The sequence below is a fragment of the Bubalus kerabau genome, unplaced genomic scaffold (genome assembly GCF_029407905.1).
Source record: "Bubalus kerabau isolate K-KA32 ecotype Philippines breed swamp buffalo unplaced genomic scaffold, PCC_UOA_SB_1v2 scaffold_70, whole genome shotgun sequence".
Taxonomy (NCBI): Eukaryota; Metazoa; Chordata; class Mammalia; order Artiodactyla; family Bovidae; genus Bubalus; species Bubalus kerabau.
The window spans coordinates 674378-682109 of record NW_026577924.1 but is presented as its reverse complement, the minus strand read 5'-3'; the positions used below and the strand labels follow the sequence as shown (position 1 = coordinate 682109).

Genomic DNA, 7732 nt, shown 5'->3' with positions numbered 1-7732 from the left:
CTAAACTATGATCCTAAGATATTGTCTTATATCTTATATAAGACTTATATAAAAAGACTTCCACCTCCACGAACCCAACTCAGGAGATATTCAGAGTTTGAATGTTGCCAAAGAAATTTTCATTTCCTTCTTTCATATTGCATAATGCATCCTCCTTAATTTTCAGTCTCTAAAATCTAAATTAATGGGGACATCTGCTTCTAGCAAATGCATTCAGTGTTGTCTTGCCACCACCAGTATGCAATCATAAAACCAAAAGAAGAAAAAGAGGAGTAAAAAGGACAACACGGCACAGCTTCCAGAAACCAGACCCTTTCCCAAACCACCCCCTTTCCACACCCATCTTGCTTCTTCCCATGTGTCGCAATCTGCTGTCATAATTCAACTGCAAATACACGTGTGTGCTCAGTCATTTCAGGCATGCCCGACTCAGTGCATCCCTATGGACTGTAGCCCACCAGGATTCTCTGTCCATGGGATTCTCCATGCAACAATACTGGAGTGGGTTGTCTTGCCCTCCTCCAGGCGATCTTCCTGACCTAGGGATCAAACTTTTATCCCTAGTCTTCGGTGTGTCCTAAATTGGCAGATGGGTTCTATACCACCAGAGTCACCTGGGAAGCACCCTGCTACAAATATACTTAACAGGAAATGCACTCCAGGCCTGTTTGGTCTCTCGTCAATCAAAAACCACCAAGATTTGGTCAGAACTGAAAAATTCAAACAATAAAATCTTTGTAAAGACAAACTACACTCAAGGAATATGTATGCCCCCGACCAGTTCAGCCACAAACGACTCCAAAGGGGAGAGTCTAACTCTTTCTGGGGAGAGGGGTGCCCCACTCCCAGCCCGATGGTCGTTAGGTCCCCCAGCATGGCTTTTGCTCTAGGCCAAAGCTGTCCAGTGAAGTGTACTATGGACTACAAACTCAAGCTCCGTATAATACCTTAAATTTTCTAGTAGCCACATTTAAAAACATAAAGAAGCAGATGAAATTAATTTTCAAATTATATTTTAATCCAGTAAACAAAAAGTATTATCATTTCAACATGTGATCAATATGTCACAAGTCATGGCTGGCGTGCAGGTAAGTCTGACCTTATTTTGATGACTAAATACATTCCTTTCTAAGACAAAGCGCCACTCCTAGGATGGGAAGCTAAAATGGGAACCCCTTTACCTTGGGAGTAAGCCTGTCAGGTAAAACACAAGACATCTAGTTAAATTTGGTTCTCAGTGAATAATTTTTTAGTATAAGTACATCCCAAGTATTGCAGGAGATGGACTTCTACTAAAAAAAGAAAAAAAAAGTTTTCATTGTTTCCCAAAAATTCAAATTTAACTGGGATTCGTGTATTTCTGTTTGGTAAATCCAGCCACCTAAAAAGCATGATTAGAACGGATTCCTTCTTTAGCTAAAAGAGAGTACATCAGTGGTGAGTGAACACAGCTCTCTCCCATCAGGGCCAGAGTTAACGATCACGGGAGGATGACGTGTCATCAGGTGGCCAGTAGGGTTCAGAAGTGCAAACGTGCGTCTTCCTTGGCCCAGCACAGACCACAAGGTACTGGCAACCCCACAAAAGACGAGGCGATAAAGGCAGAGGAGATGAAGGCAGAGGGAGAAAACATGGCCAGTTCAGGAAGCAGCAGAAGGTGATGGTGCCCAGGAGGTCACAGGCCAGCCTGCTGGGGAGCCTCACAATTCAAGGTGTGAAGCGCTCTTCCCAGGGTTCAGTGGTGATCACACCTGCAGGAAGGTGCACAGCTAAGCAGTAGGGGGTCACTGAAGCCCAGTGGCTACTCTGCTCCACCCTTGTTTCTTTTCCATGAAGTTTACAAAATATCTGTACATCCTGTACTCCCATGAACCTTGTACAAGACCTTGATCTTAATGCAGCATCTGCACCTTTCCAACCTGCTGTAGGATTTTCTTTACCAATCAAATTGTTCTTTATTTTTACTTTATGTACTAAGAACTCTCACAATGGGTGACGAGAGAGAAGTATTGTGTCCGACTTATTAGATATTCCTTAGTATCTTCCAAGTGAGAGTGGTGAAACATGCCCCCCAAATTCCTAAAATTCCTCAGAATTGCAGAACAGTAGTGCCTGGTTAAAGCTAAGGGGCACGGTGGGCCCAGAACCTTGGGGGAGATGTGTTTCAGGTTAATTTAGGATTGAGCATGTGTATGGCTTGGAGGAATGATTCAGAGCATCTCATACAGTAGATCAGGGTGGACCTTAAGAAACTCCAGTTTTAACCACTTCCCAGGTGATGCTAACACGGCTGGTCCAGTGATGACACTTTGAGAACCACTGACTTACACAAGGAGACAGCTTCCACAGAAACTGAAACGGCACTTTTTGAGACACTTACTCTATTTTATTCTGAGAGCTTCCTCACATGGAAAACCCAGATGCCAACTTGAAAATTAGCAGAGTAGCTCTTCCACAACTAAGGTTGTAAAGAAAAAACAATATGGAGATGCATTGGAAGGGAGAGATAGAGTCTAGTCAGGACCCATACTCCTGATGGGTGACCCAGAATTAGGAGGGGACATTACCAACTTGGTATCTTCCCTGGGAGGACATGCTGAGCACCTGAGCCCTGGTGACCTGAATGAGGAAGACAAGCCCCCATATCTTGATTTGAAACCAGCAGAGCTATGTCTGGGAGAGAGCTGGGGGCTGTGGTAAGCCAAGACCCCATGCTTAGTAGGTTAGTGCCAAACTTACTGACGCTGAATGTTGTCGGTAATGATGCTCAATGTAGCCACAGGTCACATGGGAAAGAGAATTATATACTAATTTTAGGACACGTGCCAAAGGGGCAAGGATTTCTTGAAACTTTATCCAGGGATGAAATCACTTGACATTTAAAAAAATCCTCCCTGTACCCAGCTGTCCCAGTGCTAGAAGGAGACTTTTCTGACATTCCTCACTTACCTTGCTAGCACTGCTTGCCCTGCTATGTCTCTGTGTTCCCTGTGGAACAGACATATCCAGCCCAGCCACGTCCACAACGCTCCTCCAAAATGGCTTTGCCCTCAAGGGCCTGGATTCCCACACAATTGCCTCCTTTCCTACCATTCACGGTGGGTGGACTCAGCCGTGACTTGCATCCCCTCAAGGTGAGTCCCACTCCAGGTCAGCTCCAGCCAGAAGTACACCTGCAACTGTTGAGGTGGGGCTTACATTCAGCTGCACTGGGGGCCAGCCAGACCCACCAGCATGCCCAAAGCAAATGCAGGTCCATCTAACAGAACACCAAACTCAGCCTACACAGGAGACACCCTGGATTTCCTGTCTCTGGTGACCTGGGGGAGCTGTTCCTTTGGGCCGCCTAGGAGACACTCTACAAACATCCACTTATTCAACATGGAGACATAGTTCATCTACCTAATATTAATGCATAGAAACAAAAAGGCAAAATAAAGAGACAAAGAATCTATGCTAAATGAACAGCTAAGACATAAACTCAGAAAAAGAACTAAACAAGATGGAGATAAATAATCTACATCAAATGACTGCAAAGTAAGGGTCATAAAGATATTTACTGGGTCTTCCCTGCTGGTTCATTTGTTAAGATTTTCCGGACAATGTAGGCAACAAGGGTTCAACCCGTGGTCTGGGAACTAAGATCCCAGGCTGCGGGGCAAGTAAAGCTGCATGTCACAGCTGTTGAACTCATGTACCCTAGAGCCTGTGCTCCACAAGAGAAGACAGAACGATGGGAAGCCCACGCACCAAAACTGAGTGCAGCCCCCACTCTATGCAACTAGAGAAAGCCAATGACACAGCAAGCCCCAGTGGACCCATTAAATAAACGAATAAAAGATATTGACTTCTATCAGGGGAAGCATGAAAGAACAGAGTGAGAACTCCACAAAGAGGCAATAAGTATAAAAAAGAACTGATTATAATGGAAGAATACAATAACTGACACGAAAAATACAGCAGATGAGTCAAGAGATTGGATGACTCAGAGGACAGATCAGTAAGCTGACACACAGAGCAGTGCCGGTGCACTGGGCTGACCCAGAGGGAGGGGGCGGGGCCTCAGGACGGGGAGCACATGTGCACCCGTGGCGGATTCATGTCAATGTACGGCAGAACCACTACCGTACTGTAAAGTAATTAGCCTCCAATTAAAATAAATATTTATATTTTAAAAAAAGACAAAGAAATACAGAGTAGTGGAAATCACCCGATCTGAGCACCAAAAAGAAGAAAAGAAGCCAAAAAATTGAGGATAGTTTAAGGCCATTTGGTGGATATCAAACATACTAACATTCACATTATAGGAATTCAAGGAGAAGAGAGAAAGATAAACTCTCCCTTGAAGAAACAATGACTGAAAATTTCCCTATATTGTTGAAGGAAACACACCCAGGTCCAAGAAGCACAGAGAGTCCAACACAGGGTAAACCAAAGGAGAAACATGCCAAGACATATACTGATCAAACTAAGAAAAACTTAGCAAAAAGAGAAAATAGTAAAAGCAGAAAGGGAAAAGCAACAAATAACAAGGGAATCCCCATAAGTTTAACAGCTGATCTTTCTGAAGAAACGCTGCAGGCCAGAAGGGTGTGGCATGATATACTTAAAGTTATGAAAGGGAAAAACTTACCAGCAAGACTACTCCAACCAGCTACGACCTCACTCAGATTCAAAGAACTCAGTACCTTTACAAATAAGCAAAAGTTAAAAAATTCAGCACCACCAAAGTAGCTTTACAACAAATATTAAAGGATGCTCTCTAGGCAGGAAATAGAAGGGAGTGAATAGACATGGAAAAAAAACAGAATAATAAAGTAAATAATAGTATCATGCATAGCAATAATTACCTTACCTATAAATGGATAAAATGGTCCAACTGAAACACAGACTGGCTGAATGGAAACAAAAACAAGCCCCATATAAATGGTGTCCATAATACATCCACCTCAGACCTAGGGACACACACGGACTAAAACGGAGGGCCTGGAAAAAAGGTATTCCATGCAAATGGAAATCAAAAGAAAGCTGGAGTAGCAATTCTCATCTCAGATAAAATAGACTTTTAAATAAAGACTATTACAAGAGACAAGGAAAGACACTACATAATGATAAAGAGATCGATCCAGGAAGAGGATAGTGCAATAATAATACACACACATCCAACACAGGAGCACCTAAATACGTAAGACAAATACAAATAACCATAAAACAGGGAATCGACAGTAAGAAAATAATACTAGGGGACTTTACCACCCCACTTATACCAATGGACAGATCATCCACAAAGAAAATTAATATAGAAACATAAGCCTTAAATCACACATTAGACTAGATGGACCTTATTGATATCTTTAGCATATTCCATCACCAAACAGCAGAATACATTTTTTTTTTCTCAAGTGCACATGAAACACTCTCTGGAATGGATCACATCTTGGGTCACAAATCAAGCCTTGCAAAATTTAAGAAACTGAAATCACAGCAAGCATCTTTTCTGATCACACTGATACATGATTAGGGATCATTTATAGGAAAATTTGTAAAAAACACAAACACATGGAGAAATCAAACAGGTCACTGAAGAAATCAAAGAGGAAATTTAAAAATACCTAAAAACAAATGGCAATGAATAAATGACAACCCAAAACCTATGTGATGCAATAAATCAATGCTAAGAGGGAAGTTTATAGCAATACAAGAAGCCTACCTCAAGAAATGAAAAGAACATCAAATAAACAACCTAATCTAACACCTAAAGAACCTAGAAAAAGAGGAAAATGGCCACAAAACCTCCAAAGTTAGCAGAAGGAAAGAAATCATAAAGATCAGAGCAGAAATAAATGGAAATGAAGGAAACACGAGCAAAGATGAATAAAACAATAAGATACTTCTTGGAGAACATAAACAAACTTGACAAATCATTAGCCGGACTCATCAAGAAAAACAAGGAGAAGACTCAAAGCAACTTGAAATGAAAAAGGAGACGTTACAACAGACCACAAAGAAAGACAAAGGGTCATAAGAGACAATTAGAAATAACTGCATGACAAGAAAATGGATATCCTGGAACAAAAGGACAAATTCTTAGAAAAGTACAATCTTCTAAAGACTGAACCAGGAACAAATAGAAAATATGAATAAATCAAGCACAATAATTGAAATATTATTTAAATTAAAATAAATTAAATATTAATTTAAATAAATTAATTCAATAGTTAATTTAATCAATATAATAGATTACTTTATAATATTAATATAATACATAATTTAATATTTAATGATTAAATTAATTCAATAATTTAATTTAATAATTTCCATTATTAAATTAAAAAATATTCAATTATTCAAGGACAAAGGAATCGTCCCATTGGGACAATCTGGTATCCATGTGGGAAGGTAAGTTGGATCCCTACCTCACAAAACACCACCAAACCAATTAGACACATATTAAAAACCAACAATTGAAGGAAAAACTTTACAAAATTTGGAACAATTTTTGATGAGGGAATATCTTTTCTTTAAATTGAGGTATTGTTGATTTATAATAATTTGTTTGTTTAAGGTGTACAGCAAAGTGATTCAGTGATTCAGCCTCTCAGGTGCTTCCTTGGACAAAATGCATTCCCTTTGGGAGGTCCCTGGGCCATGCCCTCAGAACAGCTGCTGCTGCTAAGTTGCTTCAGTCATGTCGGACTCTGTGCGACCCCATAGACCCACCAGGCTCCCCTGTCACTGGGATTCTCCAGGCAAGAACACTGGAGTGGGTTGCCATTTCCTTCTCCAATGCATGAAAGAGAAAAGTGAAAGGGAAGTCGCTCAGTCCTGTCCGACTCTCTGCGACCCAATGGACTGCAGCCTACAAGGCTCCTCTGCCCATGGGACTTTCCAGGCAAGAGTACTGGAGTGGGTTGCCATTGCCTTCTCTGTCAGAACAGCTAAGAATCCTGAATAGGCAAAGCAGCAAGCATATGGTGGTGCTTGTGGGGGGTTTTTAGACTGAATAAATTATTCTAACAATATAAGAAACTGGAGAAGGCAATGGCACCCCACTCCAGTGTTCTTGCCTGGAGAATCCCAGGGACAGGGGAGCCTGGTGGGCTGCCGTCTATGGGGTCGCACAGAGTCAGACACGACTGAAGTGACTTGGCAGTAGAAGTGGTAGCAATACAAGAAACAAGTCCAGAGGTTAAGAGAGGATCTCCAAACCTACCTTCAAACAGGAGGTCTTGCTCCCTTGAATGTGGGTGTGTGAAACAGCGCTTGGGAAAGGAAGAGGTGTGTCATGAATATTTTGTCTGCAGAGGACAAAGCGGTGTGTAGAGAGGATGTGCAGGCACGTCCCAGGACACTGAGCACACGGACACATGGACTGGACTCTCAGTTCTGCTCTGGGGGCATCACACTCTCTCTACCCCGGACACAGGGTGAGCAGCTCGCACGTATCCTGGAGAGTATGGTCACATGACCTGGACCTGGCCAATCGGTGTGTTCCATCCTCCCTGGCCACCGTGAGTGGCTCAGGACTGGGGCGGTGACCAATCAGGGCCCAGGGCCAGGCCTCACACTGGAATCAAGGGAAGAGGAGGGCTGGTTTTGCCGGAAGGGGTGAGGCCGGGTGAGGTCAGGCTACAGCTGTGGGAGGGGAGTGAGTTCAGCCTGGGGCAGTTGGTGGCCTTCCTGCGCCCCGTTAGGGCAGAGCCGCCGGCCTGAGAAGGAGGGCGCTGCTGAG

General features: G+C 42.6%; 1 long non-coding RNA gene across 2 annotated transcripts; it reads right to left on the bottom strand.

Moving 5' to 3' along the window:
- Positions 1-1162: 1162 nt before the first annotated feature.
- Positions 1163-7422, bottom strand: LOC129641035 (uncharacterized). 2 transcript variants are annotated; one of them, XR_008709053.1, is made up of 5 exons: positions 7214-7422; positions 4634-4688; positions 3091-3179; positions 2381-2458; positions 1163-1751 (listed from the first exon to the last, which is right to left on the bottom strand). It is a non-coding gene; the product is annotated as an uncharacterized LOC129641035 (long non-coding RNA). The 2 variants fall into 2 exon arrangements; XR_008709054.1 differs by lacking the exon at positions 2381-2458 and having other exon boundaries at positions 1166-1751.
- Positions 7423-7732: the final 310 nt, after the last annotated feature.